Source organism: Phaenicophaeus curvirostris, chromosome Z (genome assembly GCF_032191515.1).
Source record: "Phaenicophaeus curvirostris isolate KB17595 chromosome Z, BPBGC_Pcur_1.0, whole genome shotgun sequence".
Lineage (NCBI taxonomy): Eukaryota > Metazoa > Chordata > Aves > Cuculiformes > Cuculidae > Phaenicophaeus > Phaenicophaeus curvirostris.
The window spans coordinates 61,162,878-61,184,380 of NC_091431.1; positions in this window are offsets into that span (position 1 = coordinate 61,162,878).

The window sequence follows — 21,503 nt, forward strand, 5'->3', positions numbered from 1 at the left end:
TGAGTGACTTGGAGAAGACGGCTTATGAACAACAAACAGGTTGAGTTTCAGTTTCAGTTTCTGTGGTCTGGAAATCAAGTGATATTTCATTTACTCTTAAATTACTATTTAAGATTAAATTACTATTTAACACTATGGGTGTTTTTTTTAATAATTGTTTTCCAAAGTAGCTTATCTTTAAAAATTATCGTGAACTGTTTTAATTTAATGCATGTGTTGCATGGCATTTAAGTGTAAGTTGCTAGGCCAAAGGTTTTGGAACTCAATGTAATTTAACAGTAGGCTTTTCCATGTCAGATCATAGAATATATTCATTGAACAGAATATTCACAGAAACAAATACAGAAACCTCATTGTAGTCAGGTGAAATGATTGTAAAGTCTTAGATAAATATTCATAGATAGGGGTTGGGGCTCTCTTTTACCCTGGCAGTACCTGGCGCAGGTTATACGATCAGCTTCTCAAGTTAGAAAGCAGGTCTTTCCCATGCCCCTGTGAAAGTTTGATGAGTTCACATTCTGCTCTAGAAGACATGGTGAGAATCAAATCTGGCTACAATCTTCTCAGTCCTTTATCAGTTGCAGCCTGATCTTCTTCAGTATTAGAAGTGCCTTTTCAAAATACAAATACCATTATCAGCATCCTGAAAAGGGAATGTTGACTGTCTTACTGATACCGCTTGACCAATGGAGTTGTTAAGAGTTGGTATAAGCAATGAACAAAAATCCGATCAATAGTATTCTATTTTAATACCAATCTCTGCTAGGGAGGCCTTTGTGGCCTTTTATTGTGTGACAAAAGATGTTGATTAGGTAGAGTGGGATCAGCGGAGAGCCGCCAGGATGCTCAGGGGGTGGAGCATCTTCCATGTAAACAGACCCTGAAGGACAGTGCTGCTTCTTCCTGGAGAAGGGAAGGCTTTGGGGGCACCCCAGAGCAGCCCTTTTCTGCCTACAGGCAGGTCACTGAGAAGACAAAGCCAGTCTCCCCACAGCAGTACAAGGTAGAAGGATGAGAGACTATGGGTCTAAGTTGAAAAAGGAGCCCACGTTATACATAAACAGAAACCTTCTTCTCTATGAGGATAGCCCAGAGTGAAGCAGGTTGCCAAGAAAGGCAGTAGGGTCTGCATTCTTTGAAAGTTTCAATACAGGTCTGGAGAAAGCCCCAAGCCACACGGTTTGACCTTCATGCTGCTGCTGTTTTGAGTAGGTGATTGCACTGGAGACCTCCTGCCATCCCTTCCAGACTGTGTTACACAAGCCCTTTCAAAGAGAGACCAGGGACATCTCTATGCCATGATTATTTGCTGGTGTGCTAAATTTGATAAAATATACAGTCTCTTCTGGTCCTATCCCTGTAAGAGTTTCACTTATTTGTTCACTCTTTTTTTTTCAACCAAGTCTGTAGTTTGAAACCCTTGCTAGCCCTTTTTCCACTCAATGCCTGACTCATGTTGTGACACACTTGTGCTGTACGTTTCTGTATCTCAGAACTTCCTATTTTAAGTAACGGTTCTCTCTAGCAAGCTAAGAAGCTAACTTAAAATGATTTATCAAGTGCTGTGAACCGTCATGCTTTTATTATTTTTTCTATAGATTTCTGACTGTCCAACATGCTCTCCCTTCTATAGCTGCATCTATGTGAGCAGTCTTTAAAAGTTAACTGGATCTCTGGGCGCAACAGAGCTCATACTGCATATGCAAGGTTGGTACAGTCTGTATTTGCATTTGTAGTTAGGCCAAATGAATGCTTCTTCTTTTATGACTGAGTTTGCTCAGCTTGGGGATTATCTTTGTAAGGATTCTGCTCTGCATATCTGCTCTCTGCTAATTTCTCAAATGCATCGTATCTTATTTACATTCTTCTGCAGCTACCATGCAAACTTTCTGTATAATTGAGTTTGTTTCATGTTTTAGCTCATTGCTTAGATTATGAGAAAGCTGTTGTGTGGTGGAGTTCTAGAAACTATAGCTGACAATGGTTTTTCAAATTTCAGGCAACATTGTTCTCTATTATCTTGTAGGAAACATTCCAACTCATTAGCTAGTTCATGTGCTTTGAAGATATTTTAAAGCACTCATTTTTCAGTCATTACTTTGTAAAGAACAAAGTCAAGTACATGTTGCTACCATTTGAAACTTCAAGACAGTTACCTTCCGCCATTGAATAAATGAAATAAAATGCCTGGCATGATTTTCTTCTGTAACATCACGTTGACTGAAGTTAATTATTGTCTTCCTCTAACTCTTTATCAAATAAAAGCCTACAATAGAATAGATAGACTCTACCTACTAGCAGTCAACAAAGGTTCAATGCATAAGCTGTTTCTCCAGCTACACCTAAAGAGTATTGACTCAGGAAATAGAAGACGGATAGCAAGGAACAAAGAAAAGACAGTAAGATCAGGATAAGTCTAAAAAGGGCTTAACCCTAGAGATTAGCTGTATTTTCTTCCTGCCTAAAGAGCAAAAACCTTCACTAAATGTTTGGGCAGCAGTGGCAAATGTGTTGCCATGGCAGACGTAAGATGGTTCATTTTCTGTCAGTTGAATCTCCTGCAATCGATTATTTAATTTCCCACTATTTTGCCTGAGATTGCTGCCAGATTAAGCCACCATCTGTTATTCTTTTTGCTCTTGCTGAAGTGTGGACAATGTTGCAGTTCTTCCAGTCATCGAGTATTTTCTCTGGCCCGTCCTCTGGAATCTTCCTTAGAAAAGTAATTTCAAGACTTGTGAAAAAGTTACCTGGCCCCGTTGATTCAAGTGTTTATCCACAAAGAGTTTGGTACCCTTTGGTTACTGCTGGCCTCAGAATCGTTTCATCATTGTAATGAAAATACATTGTCTACTACCTCATTTTCCTTTTTTTCCAGATATAAAGCAGTAAATTGTTACAGAAAGGCTGTTACTAATGAGTCAGAAAGAGCTGTTCAGTAAAAGGGTGCTCATCTTGCTTTCCTTATTTTTTTCTCCTTAAAACACTTCAATGGAAATTGCTTTGTTCTTTGCTCTACCTGTCATGGATTTTTATCTAGCATTGATGATCTTGTGGGTTCCTTCCAACTCAGGACATTCTATGATTCTATGATCATTAGCTTCTCTTCCTATACCCTGAGCTAGTCATCATATTCATTTTACTTATACCTCCTTGTTTCCTTATCACACATCTCACTATATCTGGTCTTCTTATCCAATGGGGAGTTTTGCTCACAAAAAAATTCTTTGCTTTAACTGTAGCTTTTTGACCATCTAAAACTTTTCTTAAACAACTACAATATTTGTTCTTATTCCTTCTCTTTTGTCTTATCTTCTCTTTCAGATGAAATTGCCTGAAACTTTCCTTGCATAAAAGAAAAGAACTGTCTTCTTTTTATCAGTACTGAAGCTAATCCATGAATCCTGAAGGATTCAGAAAGAATTGGAACAGGTAAAACTTTTAGACCTTGAAAGACTTCTAAATGGGCATGTAAATAGTGAAACTTCTGGAGGAAGAAAACAATTTTGTTCAATGATCTTTTAATGCTCAATAAAATTGCATGACCATTACAGGAATCTTAAAAAAAAAACCCACAGAAACACCAGTTACCAATCTGAAGGGATGAATAGATAAGAATAGCATCCAGAAGCATGCTGGGTAGCATCCAAGTCAAAGATGCACATTTCAGAATAGCAACCTGACTAAGACAACAGTCTTATCATCTACGTATATACTCTTCTAATTGGTTTACCGTGTTCGGTCTATTTGTATGTGTCAAATGTGGAAAAAAGGAGCTAAAAAAGAAGACCAAACCACTTGTAGGTGGTGCAACCCGCTTTCAAGCTGCTGTCCAGTCTTTTCTCGTTTTCTCGTTGCTATTATGATTTGTGCTCTGGACTGTAATTTCAAGTCCCTAAGGTGATCAATGGTGCCTGTAATACACGATGTGACTCTTCCACCTACATCATACCTACTTTATTCCTCTTAACCAGGTTAAAAGCAATATTTTTAACATTCCAAACATGCAAATCCTCCCACTAGATTTCTGTAATGCCAATTATATTAAATGTCTTCTTGTAAAAGAGAAATTTCCATTTCTTTTTGCTTCTTACTGAATGTTCTAGCAATTGGAATGCTATTTCTTTTCACTTTTTCTGTCATTGTAGGTCAATTTTTTTCATGATTTGCTGAGTTAATGTCTGCTTTACATTTGTGTCCTTTGCATAATCCCTTATATATTTAAAGTACTGCCTTCCTTACTGCTTTTCTTGCCTCCGTTCTCAAAAATTATTGCTGCAACACAGGAGACATTTATCACCCAGGCTTTCAAAAAACCCTTATCACAGAATCACAGAATCACAGAATAACCAGGTTGGAAGAGACCCACCGGATCATCGAGTCCAACCGTTCCTATCAAACACTAAACGATACCCCTCAGCACCTCGTCCACCCGTGCCTTAAACACCTCCAGGGAAGGTGACTCAACCACCTCCCTGGGCAGCCTCTTCCAGTGCCCAATGACCCTTTCTGTAAAGAATTTTTCCTAACATCCAGCCTAAACCTCCCCTGGCGGAGCTTGAGGCCATTCCCTCTTGTCCTGTCCCCTGTCACTTGGGAGAAGAGGCCAGCACCCTCCTCTCTACAATCTCCTTTCAGGTAGTTGTACAGAGCAATGAGGTCTCCCCTCAGCCTCCTCTTCTCCAGGCTAAACAACCCCAGCTCTCTCAGCCGCTCCTCATAAGGCCTGTTCTCCAGCCCCTTCACCAGCATTGTTGCTCTTCTCTGGACTCGCTCCAGAGCCTCAACATCCTTCTTGTGGTGAGGGGCCCAGAACTGAACACAGTATTCGAGGAGTGGTCTCACCAGTGCTGAGTACAGAGAGAGAATAACCTCCCTGGACCTGCTGGTCACGCCGTTTCTGATACAAGCCAAGATGCCATTGGCCTTCTTGGCCACCTGGGCACACTGCCGGCTCATATTCAGTCGGCTGTCAACCAACACACCCAGGTCCCTCTCCTCCAGGCAGCTTTCTAGACAGACTTGTCCTAGTCTGTAGCACTGCACAGGGTTGTTGTGCCCCAAGTGCAGGACCCGTCATTTGGCCTTGTTAAACCTCATGCCGTTGGACTCTGCCCAGCGGTCCTTATGTTTAAGGCCTGCAAAAAGAACACCCATTTCATTCTAGTAATACGACTAAAGGTATATCTCTGCTGTTTTTACCCTTTTCCCAACTCAGTCACGGGAGAGAAATAATACGGGCATTTTTTTTCTCTCACCTGTCTAGTTTTGTTTGATATCATATTAGTCTCAGACTGTATCACCATTAGCAGCCATTTTCTGGATATCTTCACAATTCTATCCCATTCCTGCAGTTCAAGTGGAAAAAGTTAGAATTTGTGCTCTTCATCTCCAAAGAGACAGCCTGCACTATCCTGTTGTTCCAGTGTCACCAAGACAAATGATATATAATCTTGGTATTGATGATGGTTGCCCATAGTCTTGATATGGCTGATGAGCTTGTCTTCGTTGAAATTTACTTCATACCATAAGGATGTCTATCAGACAACATCCTTTGTAGCTGAGTTTTTCTTCTACACAGACAGATTTCTTGGCACTGGACTTGCCAACAATGTGGTAACCATCTGATGTTTCCACCCACATTGAAGTCTGTTTCTATTTTTCACCTTTGACTGTCAGTCTCCAGTCTGGACTATGCATAAGTATGAGGACTGGGACATGTAACAGAATAGTGGCTTTTATCCAGTCTTGTAGAAAGTCCTGAATATCATCAAGAACTTGAAGTGACTTTATTTTGACATTTCAATTAGACATGTCTTGAAAGGGTCATTTGATCTGGACCAACATTGTTACCTGTCTAGTTTTCTAGAGTGAAGGAGAATTTAAAACTGACAAAGGTCTTAGCTGAAGTTTCTTCACAACTTTTTTCTACAGCTTGAGAAACGTAAGGTGCCATTGGAGTTCCTTTCACAAAACTGCAGACTGCATCTTTGTTATTTATGCATAAGCAAACATAGGGATGCTAGCAGAGTTTAATATCAAATCATGTGAAGCTATAGAGACATTTTGTTCTTATTATTTTGTTCCTACCAGTGGATAAACAAGTGTAATCATAAGGAAGAGAATGTTGAAAATTTCTATATTTGGACAATGATTGCTAACTACTACTTAGAGCAAACTCTCCCTTCAGAGGGGAGGATTCTAACAACTGCTTTCAAGACATATACAGGGCAATTTTGATTTTAGTTAATATGATGCCACCTTCATCTCATACACCTGAGTGTATAAGAAACCCTTAGACCCATGTCTATTTTGTAGGCAAATAGTGATATCGCAGCCCTATCTGTGAGTCTTGGTCTTGAGCAGCATAGAAGAGAAAGGTAAAGAATTATGCAAAAATGAGTACAAAACGCTGAAGTCTTAAAATTACTCTGCAGTAACCAAATTATGTTTCATCTGTGCGAGACTGTGCTATGTATTTTGACTGATAGTCTGCGTCCCTTTTTACACATGGAAATGGAATATGTACACCTGATGCTGTAACTACTGAAAACTCTGAGTCTCTCTCCCCTGAGCCATGCTGCTATTCTGCCAACTTCTGAAAAAGTTCTCAAAAGCTTTCAGAAAGAAAAGAAAAAACAGGCACAGGAGTTCTTCAAGACCTAGAAGCTTACCCCTACATGCTGGTATGAAGATTTCCTCAGGTGCTTGCTTACAAACGGAGCAAGAGGTAGCCTTTGACCAGCCTGGGATCTTCGAGGACCACAAAGCTGAACCGAACTGCTTCCCTTCGACCCAGTGTACGAAGGCAATAGTACATTTGTTTCCTTCTTGCCTGCAAATCTTATGCCTTGTGTATTCCTTGGGCAAACCGACCATAAACACAACTGTACTGGAGAGCAAAACAGAGAAAATGGGTCCCAGTGAGCTTCTGACTGATTTAAGCAGGACACAAGAACAGCAAGCTGGAGGCAGAGTGCCTTCGTGCCTTCCTCGGCATAGCAGTGTGGCCAAGGGACTGGATATTGATATGAATGAGAGAAAGGAAAGATTAAGAGAAGTTGCTAAGCAACCAGGGGAAATAATTCTTGGGAATGACATTTGGACTGAAATGGGCCAATGTCTGATGTAAACCTTCCTGCTGCAGAGGGGTTAACCTAATAAAAGTGCTATGCGCGGTTATCTACAGTGGGCTCTTCACTGTCTTAAATGGAAGTTACTTAATAGCAAGAGAACTAATTTGAAGATGGAAGAGCTGTAACTTGCAAAAGTGAAATGGGCTAAGATAAAACTAAGTGGGAAAGGTGGAATAATAACTGCTTGCAATGACAGAAGGAAGGGCCTGTCATAGCTGCAGCTGGAGCACAAAGAGTAGTGTTAGAAAGAGCACATAACTGGCATGTTTGGTATTTTTTATTTAAGAATACAATATGACAAAATAATAATATATAGGAAAACATGACATGATGCAAAAAAGCAACAACATTATAATGGGTTTCAATAGTCACTTGTACACTAGCCTCCTGAAATCATGCTCAGTATAAAGAACGTATATAGCTCGTTCCCAACAGCAAAGAAGGGTGGGACTAGTCCCCTGGTAGAACCACCCTGATAGCACCACATAGATAAATGGATCGTGCAGTCATATATGCCTGCGTGCAGGTATGCTACACACAGGATTTTTCAGTGCTGCACTGACAAGGCAAACATCTTTAAAGGTAGCATAGGATCCCATGAGATTCACAGCAGTGACAAGGAACTTAATCTACCACTAATTTCAATGGGAAATCGAACATTTAGTATCTCCGAGATCTGGCCATGGTTACAAAAAATAGTTTAGAATTTAATCTCCAGTTCTTGACAGACTCAGGTGTACAGGAATGAAGGATTTATTTCTAAGAGTCCTAATGATCAAAATGCCTTACAGACAACAGTGTGAGCTTGCGATGTTTTTATATTACTGTAAATTACCTTATGGCACTGTGAGGGCAGAATTAGTTTATACTTCCAGAAGAAGTGCAAGAGAGGTGAGCTGAGTTCTTACTTTCATTTGGGCAGAAGGATGCCGTGGGCAGTCCCAGGGAGCAATGAACAAGTTCATGGCTCATGAAAGATCCTCTTTCTATGGTGGTAACTAACATTTCTGATTTTACCATGTTGTTTTGCACCATCCATTTAATCTAACTGCATGTTTTGGGCTAAGTAATGTTAAGTTTTATACTAAATGGAACTAAGAACTAAATTTTTGCCTTTCTCTAGTATCAACATTTTGAATTCTATTAAAGAACCATATAGGTACAGATCCTTCTGGTAATTTCAGTGAAGTAAGAGGTGGTGGCCTCTTGTTAAAATACCATCATGCGAGCATCAGCAAGCAAAAACACACCTTTAAAAACATAGAACATTTCAGTGGTTTAACTCTGAAGTTGATCTCATTGAACCTGAAGGTCTAAATGAACTGGCATCATCTCATGCCCTTCTATCCCTGAAGCCTCAGAGACAGACAAGGGAACACAGCATCTCCAATTCTTGAATTTCCTACATTTCTTCCTCACCTATCTTCTGGTTCAGCATAAGTTACATGCTTACATTTCTACTGCATCAAGTAAAATAATGCCAAGCAGTATATGTTTACTGTCAAGATTTTAAAGCATGTTGAAATCCTGAAATATTATACACCTTCTATATTTTTAGAAAAAAATATTTGAAATGATGAACCAGCTTCTGACAGAAATAGTCTGGTTTGCATCTGTGAAGACTAGTTCAGTTTCTTCAAGTAGTTCTACCAAAGATTATTTCCCTCAAAGAATGGAAAGCCTGTTGGGAGTAGAAAAAGTAAGCAAGCTTGTTTTCCACATTATGAATAAAAATGAAATATGGAAGCAAAATTGATCGGTTCTAAAATCTTGAAGGATTTAGCCACCAGAAACAATATATTCAGTTCTTTGTATTTCTTAATAAGCCATTTTTTAATGTACAGTATGACTTGATATGCTTATTTGGTCTTTTGTGTCCAGCAAAGTCAAAGCAATTTAACAAATTAATCTACTCTTAAATTTTGCTGCATGCAATTTAGCTGACTTCCAATTTACATCTAAATGTTGCTTTGACATATCACAAATATGAAGTTTCTCAGAGACCAGGCATACATTGTTCACATTTATGTAAGCAGCTATTGAATTGTAAATCGTTATGTAGCTTAACATAGTTATTCAGTCTTATTTAATCTTGTGAAGACATTTTCTGCATCCTTGTGTTATCAAGAATTATGAAGACTAGTGGAAGAATTGTAATAGTTGAAAGAACTGTGCCACTAGAAAATTCACATAGAACTTCCCAACCTTAATCAACTTTTTGTTTGCAAAATAAAAAGGCAACAAGATTAAAATGCACGACAACATAAACAAAGACCTGTTCCATAGTACATCAAATTTACATCAAATTATCCTGAAATTCTGTGTAGATCAGGCTTTTGGGTAAGTCTGGCATAATTTGAGCATTATGAAATGTTAGATACACTAAAGGTAGCATGGTAGGATGTGTCTTTGCTTTTGCTAAGTAGCAGTGAAATGCACCTAACACTGCTAAGGAGCCAGAAGTCCGATGCAATAGGAAAAACAAGTGCTGGAAGTTGCAGGAAGAAAGGTGCTAATGGAGCTTGAGTGTCTGTCCATTTTCAGCAGCATGTTCCACATCAGGGAGCTGCCTCTCATGCTCATGGCACAGCAAACACAGGACTTGTGGTGGTACAACAGTGGCACGTGCTGCAGCCTGGTGAGTACAGCCAGCAGGCCTCTTTGTGTTAATGACTGTGATAAAAATCATTGCAGGTCCAAGTCCACAACGATTCAAAATTTCGAGAAACAAGGAGTACCTAAAATGAAGAAGCTTTAGCCTTCATCTCTGATTAAACCCGTTATGAGAAAGTACAGCTGTAAAAGTAGCTCTAACCTTGCATGTTGCTGGCATCCTTGCAGCCAGCAGCAATACTGCTGTTGCCTTCCTCTGAGTTTTGACATCACAGGGGCTGATTTGGGCCAGGGATCATCCGTGGGATTGCTCTAATACATACAGCAAGCAATTTTTACCAGCAGCAAGGGTGCTCTGACTGCTCCTTTTCTATCTGGGGAGCTGGATGTAAGTGGCTTAACTTCAGTGTCATAGGGTGTCTGGCACTAAAGCTGTTTCTCACTCCAGGGAAATCTCTTGCTTCCAGAAGGGCAGCTTTTTGGCCTTTTCTGACATTAAAGCACTGCTTCCACTGTAATGGGATTGACCTGATTTTGATTAGGTGCCTATAGTAATACCTGAGGTCGCGAAAATAGACTAAAATGTAAAGGAGGAAAGGAAAACTTACCAGAGTTTCTAACATATATTTTTTTACTACCTTTATACATTTATTGAGCTATGTCTTTCCAGCAAGTTTAGCAGGGAAAACATGAGTTTTGTTCTTGCCTTGACTGCAGACACTAAATGCTACACTGTGCAGGGGTGCAGTTTTGCACTGTATGGTGACCCTGTTTGTTTATCCTCACAAACCTAGGAGGTCATGAGCCTTGTGTTCGTTGGGTGGCAAATGCCTCCACTCAGCCTCTCCTTGTCCATGGCCACAGCAGGAGATAATCACACATACAAAGTCACTTTTGGAGTGTCTGCATCAGATAAATGTTGTAGCAATAAAGCATTAAAAGTAATACATTTCACACTTCACTTTTTAATGACAAAAATCCCCACCGAATCTACTTAGAGGTAAGAGAAGCAGAAACATGCATCAAACACAGTGTGTTTTGAATTGTTATGGGAAAACTTTTTAAATGCATTTGCATGCGTTTACTATCTTGCTTTTATGGTATCTAAATAGTCAGAAAAATATTGACAATGAAGTTAGACTTCAGACACAGCAGTGGTAGCTTGAAATACCATGGCTGGTTTCACAGAAGGCTGCAGCTGCAAGCTGTGCTGCTTGCGGGATAGCAGTCATGAGCAGGCTCTCCAACGGGGACAGCCTAGTTTGCTTTACAGCTGTGATATCTGCACAACTTCAAAGCTCTGCTGTGGTGTTTGTGTTGCACTCTCATACATGCCTTGTGAGACCACAAGGATGGTGACCCCACCAAGGTGAAGCCCTCCAAGAAGATGAAGGAAGGCAGTTGCTGCCCATGCAGCCTGGTGCACGGGAGAGAGGACACACTCCAACAGGTCATCCTGTTTTGGAAGGCTCTGAAGAAAGCCCAGGTGTGGGTAGGAAGAGGCTGAGAGCCCCCTTGGCCTCACACGAGGTATGCACCAAACAGGGATGAAGGCTGGGTCTTTGGTTGATACCTGCTTGTTAGATGGTAACAGATTGCTGGTTCTTGACATGTTCTTTTGTATTGGGCAGTTGCTAAGCTGCTGCTGACTAAAAATCCAATGATGACTTTAGATGGCAGTTTCAGAAGCCCTACAATTTTTCTAAAATCTGGATCAACTGAAAAACTGAAAATCAAAATTACTATCAGTTTTCTTTATGTGACAGTAACAGGAATTTAAGCTTTTTAAGCCACCATTGCAGTTCCACTGGTAGAAGGCTGTGTGCAACTATTTTATTTCTTCTGACAGCACTTACAAGTTCACAGAATGAAAAACAATGAAATAAAAAGTGTTTTAGCTTGTTGAAGAGCAATGGTATCCTTCCTCCATTCTGTGTCCAGATTTCCAATGCAATGACCACAATATTGGGGTCCTTTGGAACAAGGATGCAAAACAGGTTTGGATCTTTCAACCCATGTAATACTTGTTTCATCTTAGTTATGGTTTTGTGCTGGCGTATAATATATATCACATCTAGGCGCACACAAGTACCTTCTGCCTACTTGCTTATCATAGATTTATAGAATGGAAGAGACCTTACAGATCATTCAATTTCAACACCCCTGCCATGGGCAGGGACACCTTCTATTAGATCAAGTTGCTCAAAGCCCCATCCAGCCTGGTCTTCAACACCTCCAGGAATGGGGGAACTACAACTGCTCTGGGAAACTTGTACCAGTGCCTTGCCACCCTCATAGGAAAAAATTTCTTCCTACTATCTAATTTAAATCTATCCTTTTTCAGCTTAAAACCATTACTCCTTGTCCTATTGCTGAACTCTGATAAAGAGCCCCTACCCATGTTCCCTGTAGGCCACATTTACATACTGGAAGGCTGCTATAAAGTCTCCCTAGAGACTTCTTTAGGTTGAAAAGGCAACTGTCTCAGCCTGTCCTCATACTAGAGGTGCTCCAGCCCTTATGTGTTTGTAATGGTACTCAAGCTTGGCTTTAGCTGCTTTTTTCTCTCTCTGAGCAGCAAAAACACTTAGAAAAGCTGGCTGCTCCTGATCTCCACCAGCAGTCAAGTTTCTGTACCTTCACTCAATATGGGCTGTGGGGTTGCCATCACTCTGTAGAGAGTCAGCCCTGGCTTCAGTGGCAGAAATCTTGCCTCCCCACTCCATAACAGTGGCCTCTGCTACATTTAGATTTAAACCATTAAATTTGACATTTAAAAATGACCAAACAGGGTTATTTTTAAAAAGACTGGAAATTTTAAATTACCATTTAAGGTACATCTAAAATTAACAGCCCAGGGAGCGCTTCTCCCTTGGTATTGCTTTTCCCACGCACGAGGGGTTGAGCTCATGATCCCTTGGACTTTTTTTCCCACCTGTGAGGTTTTGTGCCTGTGATCCCCATGAAGTCAGCGCTGCCCATAAGCCCAGCAGCCACAGCCCACTTGGCTTTTCTCCCACTGCCACTCCTTGTTCAGTAATTTTTTGTAATGCTTTCTTTATGAGGCTTCTCAGTAGTAAAGTGTAACTCGAGAGTCAGTTGGGCAGTAATTATTCTCCTCATGAAGTATAATAACACTCAGTATTTCCTAAGGGAGCAAGGCAAATCATACCCTTTTCAGCTTCAACCTCTGAGTGTTAAGAGTATTTTCCCTGCACTGTGAAAAGAGAAGGGCCCCACACTGTGAGAAAAACCATGCTAGGACACTATTGGATATGTTTATTTTACTGATGCCTCTCGGTCTCTGCTTTTGAGGACTGCAGAATGTTTTTTTAAGGTAAGGATCAGTGCTTTTGTTAGAGTTTGGAGTGAAGGCTGTCGACATGAAATGGAGACAATGCAGAGACATCTTTAGATGAATTTTGCAGAGAACCAAGTGGCTCACCTCCTTTTAGGTTCTGTGAGAGAAGCACAAAGTTTCTTGCCTCATTATATGGGTAAAGGTGTATGTGTCTGTATGTGGTTATATGCTTTTGTATATATAGTTATATATATAGAGATACATATATATACACTCTTATATCTGTCTATTTGTATATATACACATATATAGATACAAAACAATCTTAAATCATTCTTAAGAACTCTTCTCAGTGAAGAAGGATTTACAAAATCAAGCAGCTGGAACTTAAGTGGAAGGAAAGTCATCCAGGCAGTTCAAAATCCTAAATCTCATTTACAGTCTTGTTTAAAGCAAGCCGATTGAATATGTGAGTGTTCATCATAATAAATAGATGTATTTTACAGGGCTGTCAGATTATCTCATGGGAAAGATATCAGAATCTTAAAAGCAGTCATAATCTGGTTATCGGTTATAAACCCTATTGATTTATTTTTTAAATGAAAACATAACTGGGAAGATACAATATTTGCTTTTAAAAGAAGACAATTTTACTGATTTGTGTGGGTTGAGAAAAAAAGAAGTGGCTGATGGAAAGTCTGCAAATCTGATTGAAGACTCAAACAGAAAATTATTCCTGCATAAGCTGAAGCATAGACAAATAGCTCATTTTACTGTGTTTATGATGGCTGTAAGAGATCTGGGACCAGAGAGTGGCAGCAGGGATTAATAACATTTCATTGCTGTTTAGGGAAATTTTAAATGGAGCCATTGTGATCCTTTACTGGTTAAAGCTTCATCAGGGAGAGAGAAATTACTTTTCTAGATAGTGAGTAAAGAAGATGGAATTTCTCACAGGTGGGTTTTGCATGTTGACCAGAACTGGTACTTCTAGGGCTACGGTGTGTTTGTTACACAGGATACAGGCATAGAAGATTACCTCACAGTCACATAGGCAAGAGAAAAATTTTTAGGGAAGAATATTTATGTAATTGAAAGAAGTTTTCAGTTCTGCAAAACAGTTAAATGGGAGACAAAAAGGAAAGAAAAAAAAAAAGAAGTTAACAACCCCCCAGATACTTACCTAGCTGCTGCTGAAAGACGTGTACCAGGGCTGGAAACTCATCTCAGAAATGTCAAGCATAGACATTTCACAGATGCTTTTCAATTTCTATGGCAATAAGAAAAGCGGAAAGCGTAGCATTCAGGATATAAAGAAATCAATGATGAGCTGCCTCGAAGGGTCCGGCAGTGCAACCCATTCCCTGTTCATTGTTTCTTTCCTGAGATGTAGTAAATCATTCCGAGGGGGAAGCGCATTCGTCTGCCATCATCCCATCTGATATTTTTGGTCCAGCGAAGAAAGAGGACATGGGACAGTGCTCTTCTCTTTGCCTGTCCCCTTGTGACAAGTTGTGACAAGCCGTAGCTTTGTGGATTTGCAGGGAGAGAAGGGCATCTGTGGGACTTGGGCTTTGTTTCAGGAGTTCTGAAGGGGAGGGGAGGATATGGAGAATGTGCACTTTTGCAGCAGGCATCCACTAACCAGCAGTTGCTGGCCAGTGCTCATGGCCCCGAGTGCTGCTGTCCAGCCCTGTGAGCCACAATTTCCGTACAGGCCCCACAGCTGTGTCTGGGTTTCTTTAAAGTCATCTTCCTCTCAGCCTTTTCAGAGGATGAATTTAGTCATTACTATTTTGCATCCACTTACTCCTAGAACTGGGGTGGTATGGCAGAATATTGATGTAAAATACTGCCTCCAATTCCTCTAAGGGAACTGCAATGTGCAGACCTGCTGACAGCCTGTTTTGATTCTGAATATAATTAGTTTTACTAGGATGGGTGCAAGGCACTGTCAAAATCCATCTTTTATTATCCCATAATCTGCCTGATTCTTTGTGCAGAACTAAACATAAACTGAAAAGCCATGAGCAGTTTCACTAGGACACTGAAGAAATCAGTATTTATGGAAGAGACAAAGGGTAAGAGACTAAGACAAAAATTTCTCTTTAACAGTTGCAAGTTGCTTCTTCCAATTAAAATAATAAACTGAAATAAAGTCGTGCCACTTAAAGTGAGGTTGCCAGATGTAAACAAGTGCACATGAGGCATAATGGCTAATAAAAAGGATAGACTACTGATGAATAATAAAACTTCTTGCACTTCTATCTCATCCTTTAACACTCCTATAAGGAATGGGTGTAAAAGCCAAAAAAACCAAAAGAAGCCAAACCAAACTTGCGCATCTTGAACCATATTTTTTTTTTTTACTCTTTCAATTACAAAAAGTTGTAATTCAGGGAAAGCATAAAATAGACAGCTTTATTTCCATAGTAATAATTTCAAGCTTCATATTAAAAGTATATACAAATTTGTAAAAACATGGATACAAATAATAAGCAAGTGAGCAGTAAAAGAACTGAAATACATTTGCATTTTCCATAGGTCTAGTTCTCCTTTTCCAAGGTTTCATACCAAAAGAACTTTTCTTACATTCTTGCATCTACATATACAAGACAAACATTTGGTTTTTTCACTTTTCTAGAAGGACCTGAAGGCCCTTTGGCTTCCTTGTGTTTTGAAGAGGACCAGTTTCTCAATTTTAGCATCTAGTGCCACTGCACAGGGGAGGCAGCATGCCTCTCTGCAGAGGAGAAGATAGTTGTATGCCATAGAACTCAATCAGAATTTGCACTCCAAATTACAGAAAAAACATATCTGAGCTTGTTGATAGCACTATGGCATGAAATTAGTACAACATATTTAGTGATACTATTCACATGATTAAAATCCATCTGCAATTCATAAAAGAAATTAGACACATGTTTAACTACTTTGTAGTGAGAGGGCCAGTTACCATTTCTTGAATCTCTGAAGGATTTCTGATTGACATAAAAATCTATGTTTGATTACGGTGGGTTAACAACAGGGAATGGAAGAACAAGCCTGATTTTGGTACTGCATTAGATCTCAAAGACATTTTAAATATTCAAAATTGAAGTGAGACCTGAGCTACACAAGCAGTGTTACAAGAATGTAAATCTGCAGTCAGGTAACACACCCTAATTTTTATTATTTTTTTAATTCAATATTTAGGATAAATGCAGCAGGGAAAAAACATTTTTAAAAAATTCAATATTATGCTTAACAGTTTTATCTTATTTTTAAATTAGGAACAGCTGCCAGCTGATGAGAATTTTGGTAGGTTATCATAAAAGATTTAAGGGAGAGCTCTGTTAAAGAAGCTGCACAGAATGGTATATTTTAAATCAGGAAAAAAATGAAGTGCAGGATGACATCCTAATCCTAAGAAGTAGGAATTGCTTTGCAACAAGACCAAAGAAAAGACCTAAATAAAAAATAAAAATAAAAATTTTAAAGAAAAGAGAGAGAGATAGAAGGAAACCATTTAGCACAAACAAAGTTCAAAGGATGAATGTAAATTAATTCCTACCTGCAAAAGGCAGGAACTGTTGTTAACTCTGGTCAGCTGGGATGGGATAAACCCTGACTGAGAGTGAAACAAACCTGATCCTAGCCACTTGGCTCTCTGGAGACCTTCACACAAGTATTCTCACTGCAACTTCAGAGCTTGAGCCCCAAAAATGAGGGATGGTCTAGCTGTCTTTACTAAGTCTTTCCCTGCTACTTACTGATATTTCCAGGGTGTAAATATTGGCATTGTATCCAAGCCACAAAGGTGGGAGGTGCTGGCCTGGGGGTATTTTCCATCTTGCAAAGCGCCAAAAGAAAACACTCTTCACAGGGCAGATGCTTGTGCTGATGCTGACATGACAGGGAAGGGCCAGGGAGAGACAATGATCTCTGCCTGCTCTGCCCCTGCATCAGGCCTGGCATAGCCAGCATGCACTCAAGGACATGAAAAATGGGTGCATTAGTTCCACTGTCAGCAGAATGTGACCCTTGGAGTGATCCCAGCATTTCCATGTTCCATCCTCACCTGTTGGTGAGCAGGCTTTCCTTGATTTCAGTGTTACAGGACCTGACACTTCATACACAAAGCATCGTTATTTTCCATAGTGGAATACACACTGGTATTTCAGAGTTTTTGTGGCTCCAGTAAGAGCAAACTAGGAGTGGGGATGAAATGTTGAGATAAGGGAGTGCTTGCTTTCTTACATTTTGCAACCCACAGGTGTTAGCTCTGCACCTGAAAAGCACCTAACTAGTGTTGGATCAGGGAGACTGATGCATAAACAGTAGCTTCAGCTTGTGAAAACTCAGCTTCCAAAGCAAATATCACCTTAACTAAAACAGTAATTCCTTTCAGAAAAATAGCGCTGTCTATCATGATTGCATTTCATAGAATCATAGAATAACCAGGTTGAAAAACACCTCCTGGATCATCAAGTCCAATCATGCCAATCTGCCACTAAACCATGCCCCTTAGCACCTCATCCACCTGTCTTTTAAATACCTCCAGAGATGGGGACTCAACCACCTCCCTGGGCAGCCTCTGCCAGTGCCCAATGACACTTTCAGTGAAGATATTTTTCCTGATATCCAGTCTTGATCTCCCCTGGTGGAGCTTGAGGCCATTCCCTCTTGTCCTGTCCCCTGTCACTGGGGAGAAGAGGCCAGCACCCTCCTCTCCACAACCTCCTTTCAGGTAGTTGTACAGAGCAATGAGGTCTCCCCTCAGCCTCCTCTTCTCCAGGCTAAACAACCCCAGCTCTCTTAGCCGCTCCTCATAAGGCCTGTTCTCCAGCCCCTTCACCAGATTTGTTGCTCTTCTCTGGACTCACTCCAGAGCCTCAACATCCTTCTTGTGGTGAGGGGCCGAGAACTGAACACAGTATTCGAGGAGCGGTCTCACCAGTGCCGAGTACAGAGGGAGGATAACCTCCCTGGACCTGTTGGTCACACCGTTTCTGATACAAGCCAAGATGCCATTGGCCTTCTTGGCCACCTGGGCACACTGCTGGCTCATGTTCAGTCGCTGTCAACCAACACCCCCAGGTCCCTCTCCTCCAGGCAGCTTTCCAGACATTCTTCTCCTAGTCTGTAGCACTGCATAGGGTTGTTGTGCCCCAAGTGCAGGACCCGGCACTTGGCCTTGTTAAACCTCATGCCATTGGTCTCAGCCCAGCAGTCCAGCCTGTTCAGATCCCTTTGCAGAGCCTCCCGACCCTCCAGCAGATCGACACTTCCACCCAGCTTAGTGTCGTCCGCAAACTTGCTAAGGGTGCACTCGATGCCTTCATCCAGGTCATTGATAAAGACATTGAACAGGGCTGGACCCAGCACTGAGCCCTGGGGAACCCCACTTGTCACTGGCCTCCGGCTGGAGTTAACTCCGTTTCCCACCACTCTCTGGGCCCGGCCAGCCAACCAGTTTTCCACCCAGGAGAGTGTGCGCCTGTCCAGGCCAGAGGCTGACAGTTTCCTAAGCAGAATGCTGTGAGAAACTGTGTCAAAGGCTTTGCTGAAGTCCAGGAAGATACATCCACAGCCTTCCCCTCATCCAGCAGCCGAGTCACTTTCTCATAGAAGGCAATCAGGTTACTTTGGCAAGACCTGCCTTTCATGAACCCGTGTTGACCGGGCCTGATCACCCGGTTCTCTTGCATGTGCTTCATGATAGCACTCAAGATGACCTGCTCCATGACTTTCCCTGGCACTGAGGTCAGACTGACAGGCCTGTAGTTCCCTGGATCCTCCCTGCGACCCTTCTTGTAGATGGGCACAACATCAGCCAGCCTCCAGCCCACTGGAACTTCCCCATTCAGCCAGGACTGCTGGAAGATGATGGAAAGGGGTTTGGCAGGCACAGCCACCAGCTCCTTCAATACTCTTGGGTGGATCCCATCCGGCCCCATTTGGCAAGCCTCGCTTGCTTTACAGTTGCTGTTTAGAAACATAGTGTTTGCTAACATGATACAATCGTAGATGCAAGTCTTTTTACTTCAAAGAGGAAACAGCTTTGAAAAAGCAATTATAGTTTAGCAAATTTTGGCAACTACGTTAACAGTGGATTATTAATAAAAATACTTCTTTGCTATGCAATTACTGTTTTACATGAGAACTCCTGCTGAGTCAGTTCAGAAACAGCAGACACAGTGGTACTACTTTTATAAGCTAAGGCAATCCTCAGTAAAGTATTAACATGTCTAGAGCTGTCACCTAAGAGCTGACTGATTTAAAACATTCTTTGCATACTGAGCATTTGGCAGGCTGAGCTGAGATGCTCAGATTATTTGATTGATTTCCATTTCTATAATAGTTCCATGTTTGTCCAGTTTTGCCTCCTGTTTGATGAAAGGATAGGTATTTGGGCTCCAGAGTTTTCCCTCAGCCCTCTCCCCATGTTGTACATACAAGAGTTAGCATTGCAGTTTGGTTTGTTGCTTGGAGACAGCTGCAGGGACGCACAGTGGCATAAATCACACCTGACTCTGTTGCTAAGGAAATAAGACTGTCTCCTGCTTTTACTTCAGGCCTTCTAACAAGAGAGGTAAACAAAATTCAGATTCAGGATACTTAAAATATTGCTTTAATTTAACAAAAGTGAAAAGGAAACTACATAATGTACATCTGTAACAGCTTTCCTGGGGAACAAATACTGCATTTTCTTTTTCTGGAGGTGATTATGGGAAGCATAGGATCTGAATGCTTTGTGTGATGGAGGAGAATAATTAGACACAATCTAGATTTGGGGCATAAAAACTCAATAAACTTTTTGGAGGGCTTTTAAACTTGCATATCTGCGCCTGCTGCTCACCCTAATGTTTATGGGGATTCAAAGAAAAAACAAGACATTTTTGCTACCGAAAGCTTGACTGTAAAAATGAAAATTGGAAGCTGGTTTCTCCTTCAGGAAGACCAAAAAAAGAATTTGTCAAGCTAATGAGCAATCACAGATGCATACTTCAGTTGTCCTTGACAAGATGCTTCTTAAAGAGCTATCTAAGAAAATATTTTTAGAGAACAACAGAGAATTTGTGAACACATTTCTCAGTCTCTTCCAGCTTTCCCTTAGGCTTCTTTCCTGAGAGAAAGCTGGGGAAAGGCACAAGCATGAAGGCTGCTTGGACGGACATATTGCTGCTGCTAGATTCTCAGAGTAGTGGGAAGGAGTCAAACATCCTCTACTCTGAATTATTTTCTCCTCTTGGTGAAAGCAGTGTGCAAATTCCTTGTTTTGTAAACACAACTTCACAATATGCAAGGTATGTTATTTTGCCCTTTTTCAAGTAAGACAAAATTTCTCATATTTCATCCTTTGAAAACCTCATTTAAGTCCATAATCAGCATAGCATACCAAATCTATGTGTTGCACTGTGTTGGAAATAAAGTTCATCAGTACAGGGAAACACATACTTGGAAATTTTACTCTTCAGAGGTATTAAGTGGTTTAGAGTTACATAAACATTATTACTGGAACTAATTTGGATGTCTCATCATTATTTCTTTATGTGCCATTTATTTATTTTGATTTCTATAACCAATAAAAGAACCTGTCCTTGTCCATAAGCATTCCTCATAACTTTTGAGATGTGCCTTAAAATTCCCGAGCTTTATCAGACAAAGCACAAGGTAAAAAATCTTACTACCTCTCATGAATCTTTTGAAAACCCCATCTTAAATGCCTATCACGTATCTTCCTGAGAAGTTTTGCTTTCAATACTTGGGAAACAGAGCTGGGTTTGTAGGCCTGACCAGAATACCTTTCTTTAGACAAAATGAAAATGTCAAACAATACAAATCTTTCCTGGAAATTCCTCTCATCTGATGCAGGGCAAGTCTGATGGCATGAACAGCTAGTCCAGTGGTGGCCAGTGGAGAGTCAGGCGGGTGGTGAGTCCTGCAGCTTTCCCCAACATGAAGGACTATGGAGACGTGGGAGCCGCTGAGGTGAGCTGTAGAAATGCCAAAGCAAGAACCTTCCCAGGATTTCACATGCACATTTAACCATGCGACTACTAGCATGCTAACTGTTCCTTCAGGTTATTAATTTGTACTGCATTAGTGAGAAGAGGTCCCTATTAGCATGTCACTGTGAACAATATCTGAGCTGAAGAATTTACTACTATAGTAAAGAAAGTAAACTGCAAGAAGGGGGAAAAGTGAGGAGACAGCAAGGCATTTCTGCTCAGGGTAGTATGTAGTGCTGCCAGAGTTTCTGCCTAACCATTGCAAGGTGTTTCATAGGTGCTGTGCTGTAAGTGGATTAAAAGTAGAATTTAAAAGAAATTACTGTTCTTTCTCCTGCCCTCTTATCTCTCACAGACACAGGCAGTTTTAGCAGAGAGATTAATTGCCTTTTTGTACTCATATTTTTAAATATTTTCTTTATGAATTGTGTGTACATGACATGCCAGAAGTTCCTTCTA